The sequence below is a fragment of the Heliconius melpomene genome, chromosome 11 (genome assembly GCF_056956725.1).
Source record: "Heliconius melpomene rosina isolate 202511_hmr_F chromosome 11, ASM5695672v1, whole genome shotgun sequence".
Lineage (NCBI taxonomy): Eukaryota > Metazoa > Arthropoda > Insecta > Lepidoptera > Nymphalidae > Heliconius > Heliconius melpomene.
This window is the reverse complement of record NC_140399.1, coordinates 8,401,189-8,420,476: the sequence shown is the minus strand read 5'-3', so window position 1 is coordinate 8,420,476 and position 19,288 is coordinate 8,401,189. Positions and strand designations below refer to the sequence as shown.

At 33.9% G+C, this 19,288-nt stretch overlaps 1 protein-coding gene across 8 annotated transcripts in view; it reads right to left on the bottom strand.

The window, feature by feature from the left end:
* raskol (Ras GTPase-activating protein raskol) overlaps positions 1-19,288 on the bottom strand; it is a 136,662-nt gene that overhangs the window by 41,685 nt on the left and 75,689 nt on the right. The window contains exon 1 of one of the 8 annotated variants that reach the window (XM_085192565.1): positions 12,508-12,661. The exons of 6 other annotated variants lie outside the window; for them this stretch is intronic. The gene's annotated coding sequence lies outside the window, so the exon portion shown is untranslated. Of the gene's footprint in view, positions 1-12,507; positions 12,662-19,288 lie in introns of those variants that run through there. One more of the 8 variants, XM_085192566.1, reaches the window with a different exon arrangement.

The window sequence follows — 19,288 nt, the reverse complement described above, 5'->3', positions numbered from 1 at the left end:
GAAGAAATGCAAGCACTAAATGGCTGCCTGTGAGGAAGTCGACGACTATAAGGGCGCCCCCTGCGGAACTCCAACCTCGGCTTGCGGTATATTTTAATAGAACTACCTAGTTTGTATTGCAAAAACCTCTAAAGTCTAAACTAATCAGTGGTAACGGGCTACAGTAATAGTAACGCATGAGCCCGCCATGGCACGCTGCCAGCGCTTTCCGGCACGAGACCGATATTTCCCAAGATAAGCCAAGGCCTGGTGGAACCAACAATGTACTGCGATAACCTCAAGAAATTATTTACACGCGAGAATTCTAAGCATAATTTACCATTTCAACAATAGTAAACAGTGACCTTGTTGATTTACTTCTCATTTATTTGTAATAACAATAAATATGACCATAAATGCCGTCACGCTATTATGCTTACACCTACTCTTTACTTGGTGTTTTTGCGTGACAGTGTATCCCGCATGTAACTGGGTAGGAAGAGAATTCTGGTGGAATTGTGTGTTGAGTAGCGGAACTCAACGCTGTACTTTGCCTCGACACAATACCGAAGAAATGGTATATCGAACAGTTTTAAATACAACGATACATATTATGTATTTTTAAGTCACGTATGAATCATTATTCAAGTACGGTCGTCGCTTTTTACTAAGGATATTTATATTATTGAAACTCTAAGCTAAAAAAATCGGTCAAGTACTAGTTATAAAAGTTGACAAACTTAACTTTGCGGGCATATACACTCGTTTTGTTTGAAATGAACTACAAACATTAATAATTAAAAATTTTAATTTTTCAGATTTATTCTTTTATTTGTATTGTAAGTTCTCAACTCGTAATTCTATAAGGGTCCCGCTTTCACCTTTTTATATACGGAACCCTAAAAGTGCTAAAACATTTAAGCACACTGTGTTCTTTAAAGAATTACCTACGTAATATAAAAGTACCTACTTAATGCGATGACATTTAAGTTGAAGCTCAAAAGCTTTTACCTACAAAAGAGGACCGTAAATAGGCTGTCGAGGCAAATGAACACATCCGCCCGCGACAAGCGTTAACACAAACTAATGACGTGGCAGGTATAAATCATGTTCATGAAGACCAGATCATCGTCTTAGGAGGAAACCGACGATTTGCGACGGATACGACCATTGCTAGAAGCCACTGATAAATTGAGTTAAATACTCATTAAACAAACAACGGTACAAATGGACAGTACCAATGTGAACAATATTATTAAAGTGTTATGCAAATTTAGGAAAGAAAAATACAATATCGGAAGTTTTACTAGATTTTTAAAAAAATGTAATAAATAACCGTATATAGCAATCTTATGTAATTTCAATACTATTTTCATAATATTTCACAGCACAAAGCAAGTTCATATTAATTAATTATTATGACAATTACCTGACACCTTGAATTACCGACTTGACACCTCAAAACAAGTAAGTGGAATCCAAACAAAAATTACTAACTTCACAAATAAAAAAGCAATATTAAACAAAACTTATAGCTCTTAAATAGCTGACAAAGGATATATACTATAAACTGTGATTCTAATTCCAAGCATGTTGTTTATACACGCTGAGAACACATTTACTGAAATAGCACATCAAAATTAACCTACGCACCAAAAAAAAACATATGGCCCAACTGCGAATTACGAAGCACAGAAACACAACACTAAACACACAAATTCTTCCAATAATGCACTTTTTTCACCTAAAATCGATATCTAAACTGGGTCAGCACGGTTCGTAGTACGTACGATAAAATATAAAAGAATGGAAAGCCGCGTGACTGCCTCCATTCAGAGACATTAACACACTGAAGCGAGCTGCTAGTCGAGATGCGCACGCGCACGCCTAGCCGCCGCCCGCGCCGGCCATGTCCGTTTATTTACTATTCACAGTTTAAATATGAACGTGTGTGTTGCTCTAATAATCATCACCGTACATACGAGCCGGCGGATAAAGTAAACAAATAAAAACAATAATATGTATTGATGTGTCGGTACAAGTGTGAAGTTTTAGGTTTTTTTTTTACATTAAAAATTAAATGGCAACAAAAGGTTAAACTATTAAAATTAGAAAAATAAATTAAAATTTTAATCTTCCTCTCTTTCGAGTTAGTTAGTTAGGTTAGTTTTTGCTAGAAGAGTTATTTTAAAAGAAAGTTTTGTGAGCGAGACAATGTAGTATGCAATATACATAAACAATACACATTAAGATATGTGAGCTCGTTGCGCAAATTAAAGTTGAAGAAACCATAAAAAAGGCACATAATACAATTATATTTGCATGAGTACCTTTCCATGGAAGAGGATCCCCCCATAGACTATGTAGTCGTACGTTGATATTATTGACATAAGAATGCAACGAACGTTACTCGTTACATTTGGGATTTCTGTCTAATTTTTTTTTTTCATTTTTTTCAAAGATCCAAAAAAAATTAAATAATGTTATATCTCTAGAATAAGATGTGAGCACTTTCACAACAGATTTCATATTTTTTACAATCTATAGATTACCTAGTATAGGAAACAGATCATTACATCTATAAGTTTACATGTAATACAAGCCCACACATTTACATAGACGAACTAATCATTAGGAAAGTGAAAGTGCAGTCATTTCGCAGTTCCAACGATCGATGTTCGAAAACCAGTCGTGGCGCAGGGACACAAATAAACGCGACTGGTCGTGAGTTCGATCCCCAGTTGAGAAAATGAAATATATATTTAATTTCTTCCCTCTGGTGTCGCTTCGTTGAGTCCATTCAAGTCCGCCATTCAACACTCAATGTCCCCAGAATTTGGTGGAAAGTGGGGAACGGAGTGTTTTAACACTAGGTTTCCTCTACTCTGCTGTGTGCGGGATAGAGCGTGAAACAAATTAAAAAAAAATCTTCGAAAACCGGTAACTATCATACTTTAATTCAAACAGCGTCAGGTAAAAGATAAGCGACGAACTCTAAAAGGGTCTCTCTCTTGTCTATAGTACACTTGTGTAATTATTTTAAGCTCCCTAGAAGAGCAAACAATATACTAGCATAGGAATGTTGACTGCACCAGCGTACACCCACTTGACGAGATAAAATATCTGATGTTTCAAATTATTTCTGGTCTTGTAAGATTTAAGAACCAGAAAAATATGAATTTCTGAGATTTACATTATTTACTCTTAATTTTGTAGATATAATAAATAATCAGATTCACGCTGTATCACGCATATAGCAGGGTAAGCAAAAAGAACCTAGTGTTAAAACACTCCGTTCCCCACTTTCTGCTAAATTTTTCGAGGCATTGCACAATGAGTGGCGGAACCCAACGCCGAGCTTCGACACCAGAGCGCAGAAAATGGAAATATTAAATATTTTATTTTCTCGAGTGGAAATCGAACTCAAAACCACTACGACTGACTTCATTTTTAAATATATTAATATTATATAATGTATTGCATTCAAAGATATTTTCAATTAAATGCTCCGATTGGACGTGGTTTTCAAGTTGATACGAGAGCAAGGTGTATTATACATAACTTGTTCTAAGTACTTGCAAACACGTATTTTATAAAAAAAATTAAGTTCGTATTAAGAAAACTGGATAACAACAAGGATGTTGTCCTTGAAAGCACACGGTCTTGACTACTAGAGCCAACGAGTGATGGACGAGCCTAGAGTATACGTGTAAAATATATTAGATATTTCTAGTATTGTTGTAAATTTTACAGATTATTAATAATTATTACAATTGACAAAACTGCAGTAAATTTTAAAGATTTATTTATAATTATTATACTTAAAATTACACGGCAATTGATTATAATTTATAATTAAAAAAATATTTTATAAATATGGCTTATGCATAATATATATGATTTTCCAATTTAAGTTCGTAATGTTTATATGTAGAGCTTAGAAGAAAATCGCAAAGTAGGTAGAGGGAACCTAATGTTAAGACAGCCCGCTCCCCCCTTTTCGCCGAATTTTGGAGGCATTGCGTTTAAGAGTGGATAATAGATATTTCATTTTCTCAAGTGGGGATCGAACCCGTAACCCGTTGCAGTTGCAGCTTTTGCCCCTGCCCCACTTTAAAATATTAAAAAGAGAATGTTAAATGCCAATATCTTAAATATTTATGTGTAAAAGGCTATTAATACGTCGCTAAGACAGTGCTAAGGCGGACGGGTGGGCGATCTTGGCGTGTAACGCCAAGTTTGCGCAAGTCTAAAGTATCTACTGTGTTATGTAAAATATATTAAATAAACATTTAGTTTATTTTGTAAGAAATATATATTTGTAATTTATTTATTTAGGAAGCATTACGTGTTGAGCAGCGTTGAATTCGGTGCAAAGTTGGGAACGATAGTGTCATAATGGTAACAGAGTCTCACATGTTCCCTCTGCCTATCCTGCTATGTCCGGGATACGGTTAGAAAAAATGTTATTTAATATTTACGTAACTCAAAAAAAAATTACAACGTGCAAAGTATAAAAGTGTTAAACGACTGCTTTTATTTTAATTGTCTTTTTATCGTTCTCTTTCATAATATTAACAGTCTTATTGGCAATAAATTAAAAGAAACGTACGTTTCTTATATTCTTGTAATATATTCGCATATTTATTAAGAAATATTTTATATATATAAATTGTTTACGATATCTTACTTTGATTAAATAAAAATTCCTAAGAAATAGCCTACGTATATATTTATATCTGATTTAAATCTATTTAAATAAACAATACACTTCTTGATAAGGGTCTAACCTTGATGCACTTCCGTCACCTACGATAAGATTAGAAATTATATCGCTAAATCATTTCTATATATCATTATTTTACTTCAAGTAGTGCGAAAATTATTTAATAAATAGGTTTATTACTTCTTAAACTGCTTTACAGTAAGTACAGCACTTTTTGTACAAGCTATCACGCAGAGGGAACCTGGGAACCTAGTGCTAAGACACTCCGTTCCCCACTTTCCGTAAAATACTGTAGACATTGCATTTGGAGCTTTAAAACTCAACAAAGCACTTGTGCCTCAGTACCAGAACAAGCAAATTAAAAATTACAAAAATAATTTCCTCAATAGGGAATCGAATGCACAACCAATCGTATTTACAATATTACAGTTATTTTATAATAGTCTCAAGTAATAACTAACTAAGTAGATGAGCACTAATAATATGTAGTTACGTTGTTATGGTTAATAATTTAATGATGGTTCGTGTAAAGGTCAATAACGGTTAACACTGAAGAAAGTGAAAAGATATAACTTTTTTATAGGAATCGAGTACGTTTGTATGTCATTTTTTCAACCGCTAACACGTATATTATAATGGAACGTCTAACTGTGACCGCTATGTATAAAGTAGCTAGTGAAACTGATCGTTCATGTATTTCTTTAGTACTAACTGTGTTTTACGAGAATAAATTATTATTTATTAATATTTACATTTCTACGATCTGGCACCAAAGCCCGGCGTTGATTTTCGCCACTCAACACGCAATGCCTCGAAAAATTCGACGAAAAGCGGGTCAAGAAGTGTCTTAACACTAGGTTCCCTCTGCCTACCTTGCTGTTTGCGGGATACAGCGTGAAGCTGATAAAAAAATATATGTATGTACGTAAAATTAAATTTAATAAAACCTTTTTGCAAAGATTAAAATTAATAAAAATTCTTATTGCTGTATAGAGTCAATACAATTGATCGTTATTTATAGATAAAAAATACAGATAAAAATAAAAAAAATATATGAAATAATAATTTAAAAAAAAAATAAACAACGGGTGCCCAAATACAGCGAGTCGCCATAGAGACGGTCTATGGGTAAGATTAGGCACGCTGCCCAACGGTTCAGCGCATTACAAGCCCACACTGACACACTTCCCCGCTTCCATATAATGAGATCATACTCCGCTAAAAGGAATTATAGTGAAACCACACCAGCAAAAGGTAAAAGAAACATCTTGAAATGAGTATCCGTGAGAAATCACCCTTCGCCATATGGCAAGCGGTACCGAAAATTGAGGAGAACTGTTCTTGAGGAATGAAATTGGAAAATATTTTAATCATTTAAAGCATTTTTTTTTAATATAAGAAATGCTTGTAGCCTTAATTATTATTATTTTTTGGTTTTTTTTTTCGCTTCACGCTGTATCCCGCACATAGCAAGTGAACAGAGGGAACGTAGACACCTTGTATTAAGAGACTTTGTTCTAAAATTAAATATTGTTTCATATATAACCAACAATTTTACGAATTTTACTGAACTACATTTCAATGCAGAATATCTGCAACGGCGTATTGGTAATTTGTGATATAAAGCGTGCTTGGAACAACGCCAGCAATCCAGATCGCAGCTTCCAAAAGGAGAGAATTATCATCGGTAAACGTTTGCACCAGTATTCCGTTTAATATTCGAACAAAATATGTGAAAATCAAACGTAGAGTAGGGTAGGGTCATTCATCTTTATATTCAGCTGTTATTTCATTGATCATCACGATTATGATGAAGCAAGAACGTGAGTAGAACTGATAATTATTCGTTTGTTTTTTCACGCTGTATCCCGCATACAGTAGCGAGGGCAGAGGGAGCCTAGAGTTAAGACACTCCGTTCTCTATTTTACGCCGAATTCTGGAGGCATTTCGTGTTGAGTAGCAGAACTCTACCCCACCCCCTTGACACCAGAAAGAAGAAATGAATGAAGATATTAAATATTATATATTTAATTTCTTCGAGCGGGAATCGAACACACTCTCGCGTTTACAGCCACCGGAATAATTATTATTTAAATAATTATACTGAATAGGGAAATGACAATATAAAAAAAATATGGCATGATTACTTCTGCGACAATTTTTTTTTATAATAATAATAAAATAGAAAAATACAGCAAAAAGGCAAAAAGGTCACAAACTAAATTAAATAACACATTTCTCTCTAACAAACAAAAACATCAACTAAAAGTAAGCAATAAATCTCTCTTATACAAAGATTGGGTAAGTGGTACAGCACCATCAGGTCGATCGTAACCATCGAGTACCTAACAGCTACTTGCTACACTATATTGAGTTATACATGTAGGGCCACATCCGACGTTTACACAAAGAAACCGGGTTACAGCCATTACCGCTTTCTGTCTATCCTCTTTTCACTATTTTTTTATGTATATATGTTTATATATTTGAGTAGAATGATATATTGTTATGGGAAACGGAGGGTTAACATTAGGTTCCCTATGACTACCTTTCTGTGTGCGGGATACAGCGTGAAGCTGATTTTTTTTATATATTATAAATAAGTCCATTTATCGTTTATTTTAATACCTTTATGTGGTACATTGATATAAATTTTGGGGTAAACTATAAAAAGTCTTTTACGGATATGACGTAATGAATTGTAAATAAAAAACGTGTTTCGCAAAAAAGTCGCGAGAAAAAGTGAAAGCTTTGCTTGCCTCAATAAATGTCAGGATTAAACGTATTGAATAAGTGCGTATTGTATTGTAAATAATGTATTATACTAATTGATCTTCGCTTTATTTAATAGAAGTAATCAGATTGAGGCCAGGCATGGCGCAGGGGCAGAAGCGTGTGTGCATGTGTGTGTTTACAGTCGTAAACGCGACAGGTTGTGGGTTCGATCCCCACTCGAAGAAATGGACATTTATTTTATTTTAATTAAAAAAAACCCGGATAAACGCGAGTCGGGCTCTAGAACTTGAACTAGCGGCTTCAATGCGAAATTTTGCCCCCCTTTAAGTCATATTTTTTATAGTGTTGAAATATGCGTTCTTTGCGGTATAAACGGCCATATCTTTTCTTTTTTTAAAAATAAATGTAGATTCGATTTTTTCAGGAAATCAAGGGACCGTAGATCTGAGTATATGGTTTTTTTGGAATTTCAATTCGATATCTCCAAGCGTTCCTGAGATAAAGGCTCTAGATAGACGGATAGACAGACGGACCACAAAGTGAGTGATGTGACGAAATATTATTTATTTTATAATATTTCAATACCAGAGATTGTTTATTTATAAAACCCAACTTATGTGCTATACACGTCCAGTGTCGCCTAATACCTCGAATTATTATTCGTACAAAAAGTGACAGAACTGCTTTATAAGTAGTAGCCAGTAGTAGCTCAATAACAGTTGAATACTCTTCGCTCTGGTGTTGAGCACAGTTGAGTTCTGCCACTGAGAAAATGGGGGACGGAGTGTTTTAACACTAGACTCCCCCTGTCTATATTATTATTAACAGTTGCATAACACATATTCTACAGCTATACCATATTATACTGATTGACCAGTCGATAGCCAAAGTCAGACGTATTCATTTCCGCCGCCATAATTGGCATCGGAGATGCGATGGAGTGACCGCATATACCGAAGTAGAGTATAACTATTATATTAAACAGCTAAGCGAAGCAAATATGTAATTATATGTTATTATTGTAAAAACAGTTTTACAAAGTAGCAGTGGTTTTCAAAGTTATTTTATTTTTTTTATATTTTACATACTATAGTTTGTTGTACTTCGTCTAAAAAGAGAAATTAATTATAATCAATGTTCTTTCATGAATCATTTACGTTTCTTACTTAATATATAATTTTAATGTACGAGTATTTTCTGTACGAGTAGTACTTAATTTTCATAAATTTTCATAAACTTCAAATTGATTCTTCAGATTTTGTAATTAATTGGTAGTTTTAATTGTCTCAAATTAAAATTGTTAATTTAATTTCACTTTATACATACTTGAATAATGAATTAAGGAATATGAGGACACGTTACAACTCAACCGTGAAGACCACCTCCCCAAGTGGATCAAGTGTCGCTTGCAGGAAAAGGCTACTTAAATTTTTATTTAAATTAGTATTGTTTTACACGGGTCCTATATATTTAATTAAGATAGACATTGTAAAATGAGTATTATGAAAAAGTACTAAAATTTAAAATTATATTACTAGCACTAAAGTTCCCCTAGCATAGCGTGCTTCTCTAGACTAAACAATTTAAATGTTCAACAATCACCTAAATCTATGTAGACTGGCCTTAGATCTGGCCTTCACCGGGGACCCTAACAATAATTCACCCTAATATTTCAAAATTCCAAGACTAGCCCCACTTTGCGTGTTCTCACGGCCTCTTATCGACTTTTATAGAAATAGTGTATAGATAACCGTATATTATCAATACAACAAAAAGATAACTGGAAAAACGTAAACTTTAACAGAAAGATTGTAGCAGATTAGAACCTGAGACCTAATAATAATAGCTGAACACTTACTTGTGATTGAAAATTTAAATTGTAGGTAAAGGGAACCCAAATGGTTAAGACACTCCGTTCTCCACTTTCCGTCGAATTCTAAAGTCATTAAGTGGCCAAGGCACAAGGTGTTAAGTGGCCGAACTCAACGCCGCGCTTTGCCTCAACACCAAAACGAAGAAATTAAAATATAAATTTACATAAATATATATTCCTCGAGTGGGAATCGAACCCCATCCAGTCGCGTGCGCCACGTCTGGCCTCTTGTTACTGCTAGTGCTTTTAATAACGCACCCAAGTCTACATTTACAAACTACCTTCTAGAGTATCGTATGAACGATATTGAAGCTTTGTCGCGTAACGGCGATTAAAATTCCAGGCCATGGGGCGTTCAAATTAAATTCTCCTCGCGTTTAGTGACGACGGGTGAGGCAAGGCGGGTGAGGGACGTGGTTCGGGTTACAAATTTCGCATCACAATAATACTGTCTTTTATGAATCGTTTACCTGTATCGAAAATTCCATTCTGTCGATCTGAATGTGTTGCTAGGAACGAATTCCACGAGTAGTTTTTGTATTTTTTTTTCTCAGCTTTACGCTGTATCCTGCATATAGAAGAGTAGGCAAAGGGCCTAAGGCCTAGTGTTAAGACACTCCGTTTATTTTCCGATGAATTTTCGAGGAATTGCGCTTCACTTTGTTACCAGAACGAAAAAACCAAAATATTAATAAATAACAAAAAATATATCTCCCGACTGGGAATCAAACCCACAACCGACCGTTCACCATCACACGCTTGTGCCAATACACCATAAAGGCCTCTTAGATTTATGCTTTGAATCAACGCTCGCAAAGCACCTTTCAACTTTAGCAAAGTACCAATTTTTACAAGCTTTTTAAGATTTCTTTTATGATCCCGATTTCTTGCGTCCTTCAAATTAAAAGGAACGGTGCTTATTACTTTTACACTCGGCATTCCAAACTCAAGTGCTGTAACAAGTATACTTGAAGGATGAAGAACGTTTACTGGTTCTTAAAACAATACGGGCCACGACCATCTATTGTTGTTCACAAGGGTATATAGCAACAATGGCCGTAGTGCAGGTAGCGGTATGCGGGCAGCGGGTTCCAAGATGTGCCCGATACTTACCAGCCGGCCTGGCAGATGTTCCAAATAAAATTTCGTAATCGGAATTTGATTAACTTCGGAGCATATTGGTTTACTGACAGGTGCTGACTCATATTTACTGTTTCTGAGAGCCTTATTTAGTCTCGTGACTAATATTTTATACAAATAATTAAATTTAAATGTATAATTAGAACATTGTTACAATTATAGAGAAATATAAATGACATTGTTATTTTATGCTTAAGGAAAATTATTAACAGCATTAGCCGAAGTCAGTATGAGAGTAAAATTAATTGTTAATTGTTAATTTTTCCCTTTTTTAACTAAAAATTAAAAATATTTAATACCTATAGAAACTCACACTGCATTATGCACTATCTAAGATATACCCGATATATCTGTTTACCTCTTAGATAAGATAAAAAAAATATGTTAAAATATTACTCAATCAACATAATAGTACTAAAAACATTTTAATATTTATTTATATTAACCATATCTAAAACAACCTAATAATAGTTTATCCTATATCTTATAAAACAAAGTCGCTTTTTGTGTCTGTCTGAACTTTCTAACTCTTCTTCTTCTAAACCACCCAACGGATTTGGATGCGGTTTTCACCATTAGGTCGAGTATTTTTCAGGGAAGGTTTATATATAGTTTATTATTTGTACATTCTTATGTAAATTAACATAAATACGATAAATGTGTATAAAGTCCTACCCGCTGAGACACTTTGGCGCATGCGCTGCTTTAATGGTAAATACTACATGAAAAAAATGTACTGGAGTATTGTTCCTCTTAATAAGATCTACAAAAAAGTCCGCGAGAGCATATTTTTATCTTTTAAGGATAACGTGTAGTGATCATATTTCTGTCTAAAAATAGTAATTTCAATATATTTTTTATTGTGAGGGATATTTTTCCATAATGGTATTAATCCTTATCCTTTAAAATACTTTATTAAATTTCTACGTTAAACGAAGATAAAATTTGCTTTTTAAACTATTTTGAAATTGCGAATAGTTTTAGAGAAAAACGCATTTAATTATTGACACATCACGCCGTTCACACATCAACTGTATCGAGTCAAGTTTCACTTATCCCTTACTCTCAGCATATAAATAAGTATATTAGTTACGTTGGCCATTTAATGTAGATCAAAACTGTCTTTTCTGTTTTTCATTTTATCAATTACAATATCAAAAAATCCTTGCTGCGAAACGGCTCGCCACTCGCCATGCGTCGGCCGCGCCCGCCTGCCTTACACGCATCGGTGGTTCAGTGGTAGAATGCTCGCCTGCCACGCGGGCAGCCCGGGTTCAATTCCCGGCCGATGCATTCTATTTAATTTTCGTCACAGGCAGCCACGTAGTGCTTGCTTTTCATCAGGGACAGAATACCCTCTTCAGTATTAACCACAAGCTCGAAAAAAAAAAACCCGCCTGCCTTTATAGCAACGAAGATTTAGATGCGTTTGCACGTATTGGATAATTCGAATTGAATGTATTATTTAATGTCATTTAACTATCTAAAAATAGTCATTTAAATATATTTTAATAAGTACTTGAAAAGATTAGTAGCACAGATTTAAAATTACGGTACCTACTAAAAATCCTTGCTGTGTAAAACAATTGGAAAATCCTTATTGAAACTACGAAAATGCGGGTTGCATTAGGGTTTAATTAATTTTCACATTATCTTAAGTGCTTTGCAAACATACATTATATGAGTAATCCAGTAGTAAAAGCGGGCGAAGCCGCAATAGGGTCGCTAGTTATGAATATTAGTCTCTGTGTAATTAAGTGTAATATGTTTATGGTTGCCATCACAAGGGTGGTCCTTCAGGCGATGGAACTATATTTAGGCTCACACAGGTTCAACGATGTGTACCGATTATAGGCTAAGGCCAAGTTAATCGATAATATTTATACATATACATACATATATACAAAAATCTTTATATAAATTAGAATTTTAAATTTTAAAAACAATAATAGGAAATATCGACAAAATAATAAAGCACAGCGACCTGGTTCAAAGCTAATATAGGTAATTCTGATAAAACAAATATTATAAACGAATAATTATTTTACGCACATCACTAGCACAAGGTACCCAATGGGAAACACAATAACAACTGTTCCACTTAAACACGACTCACGCTTCACTAAACTTCAAACTACTGTCAAAGACTTTTAATTTTTTTTTATTATTATTTTTCTACGCACAGAAGTACAACACGGGTGTCACGCGGTGCGGGCACGTAGCAACTGTTTACAAACGACACGCTTTGCTCGTTGCACCCATCAACGTACACTAGGCAACACTGAATAACCACCAATAAACCTTATTATCATAGTCATAGAGACTTAAATAGAATTAATATGAAATCTAATAGTGGCCTATCGTACACTACAGTATTGCTTTCATAGAAAAAGGGCACGTAGCGATAAGCATTATCATATTTGTCGGCGGGTCTACCCATGTCGCAAACGCAAAATTTTATTGTTATATTTTATAGTTTTTTTTTGCTTTTTTCTTTCAAATTCAATTTAAAATTAATAAAAATAATAATAAAATCTACTAATATCATTTTAATGAAGAAGATTATGTGTTATTCTATTGTATTCTATATTATTATTATTTAATGCTGCGTTTAGATGTTTTGTAGGTCAATTAACATAAATAATAAATATCCTTGAAATAACTAAACGTACTACTTTAAATTTGAAATTATTATTAATTACAAATTATTAGTATTAAAATAATGGTAGGGTTCCTCTGCCTTCCCTATTTCTCTGGCAATTATTTGTACTAAATAAAGAATGAAACATAAATAACATAAATATTAATAACTTTAAGCTCAAAATAAACATGTTTGAAGATTCGAAAGCTTTTTCACACTTGTAAAATAAAATAAACGGATTTCACAATTATAGATCGGATGCGGTTGTACGATGTTTTAAACTAAACATTAGTCTTGCGCATTTTGCTCGTACCTATTTGAAAGTCACGTTACCACTCAGTAACGCCTAACGACAGAGATAGAATAAAATATTTACATCTTTGGAATATTTTTTTTTTTAAATATTTTATCAACTTCACGCTGTATAATGCACACAGAACGGTAGGCAGAGAGAACATAATGTTAAGACACTCCGTTCCCCACTTTCCGCCCATTTCTGGAGACATAGCGTGTTGAGTGGCGGAATTGAACGCCGCACTATTCCTCGACACCAAAGCGCAGAAAATTGATATATCATATGAAATATTTCATTTTCTAGAGTGGGAATCGAACTTACCACTTGTCGCTTTTACAGTTACATTTTTTTACCCCTGCGCTACGACTGGCCTCTAAAATTGAAGCTATAACCAATATGAAATATTTTATTTCAGTATTTACTTTCAGTTAATTATATTTAATGAACATTATGAGTAGTCGTTACTAATGTAAACAACATGTATTAATAAATATAAGACATTTTGTAGGGAAACTTCAAAGCGCAGAAGGGCAAACATTGGGTAAAAATAGATTTTAACTATGAAGATGGGTCTATACGAGTAGGTGATGGTAACATTGAAAGTTGAGAAGAAGAAACACTGTTTACACCTCACTGAGATTTATCGCAGCTAACGCCGGAAGAACGGAATAAACATAAGTTATTATTAAAATGGTAAAATGAGTTTTTTAAATAATTTCGCTTAGAACGTGCCAGTTCAGCACATAATCACTTTGCTATATCACATTGTATGGAGACTCCATACGAAAAAAATTGTACGATAAAAGGAGATAAAATGACAATAGGAATAGTTGAGGCCAGTCGTGGCGCAGGTTTGTGATTGTAAACGTGACTGGTTGTGGGTTCAATCCCCACTGAAATAAATATTTATTTAAAAAAATATATTTTCATTTCTTTGCTCTGGTGTCGAGGCAAAACGCGGCGTTGAGATCCGCCACTCAACATGCAATGCCTGAAAAAAATCGGTGGAAAGTGGAGCATGGAGTGTCTTAACACTAGATTCCCTTTGCCCTGATGTGTGCGGGATACATCGTGAAGCTGAAGAATTTTTTCCAAGAGATAGTAAAATGAGTTAAAATCGTTATATTTATAGCAAAATTAAATGACGATTACGTCAAGTATGAGTAACAACTAACGATGCACGTGGGCTAAGATAAAATAAACATATAGGTAAAGTAGGTAATAGTAGGTACACCTATAACGTAAATATAATAAACATAAGTGCAACAAAGATAAGCGGAACTAGTTTTGAATTGTATACAATTCAAGACGGTAGGGCAAATATTATATTTCATAATACTACGAGACTCCTGTTTATTTTACAAGGTAAAGGTTGTCATTGTTAAAGTTTAACAAAATTACTTATTTTTCTGAAATAAAATCTTGTTTTTTTTAGCTGGGCTGAGTACACGGACTGTATCCCGCTGGTTAAAGGGAATTAATTCTGGAGGCATTGCATGTTGAGTGGGAGAACTTAACGCCGCGCTTTGCCTCGACACGACAGAGCCAAGAAATGGAAATTTAATTTTTCATTTCCTCGAATGGGAATCGAACCCACGACTGGCCTCGTGTTTTAGTTGATTTTACAAATAAAGGCACTATACCCTGCAATAACACAAAGCATCTAACGCAATACTTAAATACGACCGGAAATCAAAGAAGGAAATGATTGGTACAACTTTCTCTGTCATAACAAAAACAAACTCTCTTACATAAATGGCAATGACATTTCTTGTTCTTGAATAATCTTGCGTTTAAAAATTTAAACGAAAAATCTATTTAATATTTATTGTATTTTCCATGTAATAAAAAGTATAAAAGAATTCAAATGATATATGATATATGTAAAAAGTTTCTATAGTTATTGTGGTTTCTTTATCATTCGTTGCAATTACGTAATTGCTATCCAACTGCAGTTGCATAACATAAGTACTCATAAATTCTGTAACTTGGAACAAGCCTCGACATGTCCAAGTTTTTACTTTACAAATGTATTTTAAATATATTTTTTTAATGTTTTATGACACAATTAAAAAATCCTTAATTAAATGTTATATATGTTACAAATAATTACTAGATATATTAAAATTCAAAATTAATTGACTATAGTAACAATTGATTGACTTTACATTTACAACACTAAACTGTGATATGAAAAAAGGTTTAAAATTACTAAAACCGTCGAATTCAAAATAGCTTCGTAAACAAACATGTTCACACCGTCAGGATGGACTTTAGCAGGGTTGTCGATCACACACAATCACTCCTGTTATTTTATTTTAAATTTAACAGAGTAGGCAGTGTTAACCTAGTGCTGAGACACTCCGTTCCCCATTTTCAGCCGAATTCTGAAGGCGTTGCGTGTTGAGTGGCGGAAATCAACGCAGCGTTTTGTCTCGACACCAGAGCGGAGAAATTAAAATATTAAATATTTCATTTCTCGAGTGGGAATCGAATCCACAACTTCTCGCGTTTACAGTCACACTTTATGAACCTGCGCCACGACTGGCCTCAAACTTAATAATTATCAGCATATTTTTTGTTAATTAACATCTATGAAAGCAACGATGTATTTTGCTTGCGTAAAATATAAACTATTACTATAATATAACCAAATTATACATTTCCAAGCTATTAAAGCTAAAATAGATATAAGTAAGCCCCAAATACCATACAAAAATATAAATAGACTTTTACATAGAAAAATCGTTAAAAATGCCCTGGTATTACGTAACCCTGCGCTAAGCGGATGCACCGCAGTTTGTACTCCGTAACGCTGACTGCAGCATCCAGATTAATGCCAACATCCGGTGACCACTGCGACGGTCACCTACGAGTATAGGCTATAGGTATATTGCAATGTTTTACTACAATTAAAAGTTGTTTAGATTTATAATTACCTTAATAAGTAAAATACGGAGGAAAGTGGAGAACGGAGTGACTCTAGACACTACTTTCCCTCTGCCTATTCTGCTGTGTGCGGGATATAGCGTGATGCTGATTTATTTATTTTATTTTAAGTTAAATCCAAATTTCTTAATGTGTAGATACATTTTGAATAATAAAAAATATTAAACAATTTTTAATATAATTTTTAATCTATATATATAAAAGGACTTGTCCTCACTGACTGAGGTAAGACGCACGGACAGCCGTAACCGCTGTGCGTAGAAACATGGAATTTGGACAGATGTTTTCTTTCGTAATCTGGACATCCACTAAGAAGGGATTTTGAAAAATTTTAACCCTAAAGGGGTGAAATAGGGGTTCAAAGTTTGTATGGAAAAAAATTTAAATCGGCACCGATTTTTATAAAATTTGAAATTTAGATTTTTAAAAGTATTTAATTGAACACGTGTTTCATCGTTTTCTAGAATTCTCCCCCTAAGGGTGCAAATAAGGGGTTGAAACTTTGTATAGAATTTTTTTAAAAACGGCACCAATTTTTATAAAATTCGAAATTCAGACTCTTAAAAGTATTTAATTGAACACATGTTTCATGGTTTTCTAGAATTCTTCCCCTAAGGGTGCAAATAAGGGGTTGAAAGTTTGTATGGAAAAAATCTTAAATCGCCACTGATTTTTATAAAATTTGAAATTTAGACTCTTAAAAATATTTCATTGAAAACATGTTTCATGGTTTATTAGAATTCACCCCTAAATAAGCTAGCGAAGCTGCGCGCGTCCGCTAGTTTAATATAAATTTCATTTTAAATATTTAAAACTCACCTGCTCTGTAATTTATATATTGACAAAATTGACGATAGCACACTTACCTGTAACAAGAAAAATTTAATGAGTTACTTAATAAATGCAAGTTTCACCTGTTTACAATATTCAAATTGACAATATGATAAGCATTATCTTTAATTTTACCTACCATTATTGTTTGCCATTTTAACATTCAAACACCTATGATATAAATGTGTACATAAATATGTTTTAGAGACCATTCGTGGCGCAGGAGCACACACATATGACTGAATATAAACGTGGCAGGTTGGGGCTTCCATTCCCAGTTGAGGAAATGAAATATTTAATATTTTTATTTCTTCACTCTGTGTCGAGGCAAAGCGCTGCGTTGAATTCACTGAACTAAAAGTTGTGAGCGGAGTGTCTTAACACTAGGTTCCCTCCGCCTACCCTATTACATACAGAATATAATAAAGCTGGGAAAAAAATACTTGTCGTTTTTTTACTTTGCATAAACATAAACAAACAGTCTGTTAAGAGTTGTATAAAAAGCTATTTTTTTTTTTAAGATGAAAGACAACGACAGCACGTCCCACCACAGTGGCAGAAGTAATCCGGCCTCAGAGCCAGTGAGTCATACACTAACGAGCACTCCGCTGAATCATTGTTTTCATCACAATGAAGGTCTACCTCTACCTACAGCGAGACAACGTGTAGGTTGAATAAAGATGGCGACGAAGCTGGGCGTAGGGGGGGAGCCGGGAGGTCCGTGTCCACCCCAGAATAGTCTGGTGCCCATCCCAGAAATTTTACTTACTACAAAGTTTGGCCAGAAAAATTTAAAATAACGACATTTACACGAACAAAACTAGATTCCAGCTCCCCTCCTAGAAAATATCTGTAGATACGCTAATGGCGACAAGACAACGTGATTCGATGTTAATCGCGAATTAAGTATATTCTTCTCCAATACTTAATATTCTCATGAACGATGACAGAAAAACGGTCGAGCACTTCCAGCTTTTAAAATTACTTCTGAGAGTTTCGACAAAAACATCAAAGAATTTTGTAATGATCGCCTTCCGAACGCGGGTAACTAGTTTTTTATACGCACACGTTCTCTCTTCGACGTCAATATCCGTATATACTTGTTTATAGATACTGTTCGCGATCTATAACATTTATCATATAAAGTGTAACAAAAATGAATGAGAACATACATACATTTTCTTATTAAATGGTTATCTGGTGACTCGGACAGGTCAAGTCCAGGTCAAGTACGGAGCTATTTATTCTAGACACGTTTTTGCCTCTATGACTATGTAAAAGATGTTAATTTTGGTGAGAGAGTGTTTGGGAAATAGGATAATTTCGACAGGTAGTGGCAGGGAACATAGTGTAAAGACACTCTGGTCCCCAATTTCCACCGATTTTTGAGACATTGCGTGTTGAGTGGCGGAACTTAACGCCGCCGCTTTTACTGTCACACACTTGAGCCGCTGCGCCACAACTGGCCTCAATATTTTATTCATAAGGCACAAAATTATACTAAAATCTAATTTTATCTTAAATTCTTAATTTTCAGAGTCACGGACTTCAATTATTAATAGCATTTAAAACTTCAAGGCCTAATGTAACAAAGGTTCTTAGAAACGGATGCAATGAATTGGATCAATTGATATCGAGGGCAGGATTTTGGACTTGTCAATGTCGTTGATATTTATATTTTTAGATCATTTAATGAGGAACTTAATTTTTAATAAGTCTTTTATTATTTTGTTTAAATAGTTTTATTTTATTCATTTTTAAATGTAAAGTTTATTTGCGTACATTGATGAATAGATATTCGTTAAAGAAGATTAAAACTATGTTTTAAGTGCAAAAAATAATAATAAAAGGGATAAGAAATTAAAATACGTCATATTGTTAATAAAAAAAATTAATAACAGTTACTAACAATAACACAATAATGTACTAACAATGTTTTTAGCAAATTAAAACTAATTTGACAATGCCTGTGTGAATTAACTACAACGATTACATAAGATAAATCCATAGATAAGCATTCCGAAGGAAATTTTAATTCTAGATCAGTAAATAATACATAATCAGCTTCTTCTATCCCTATACCTACGTAGGTTAGGCAGAGAGAACTAGTGTTAACA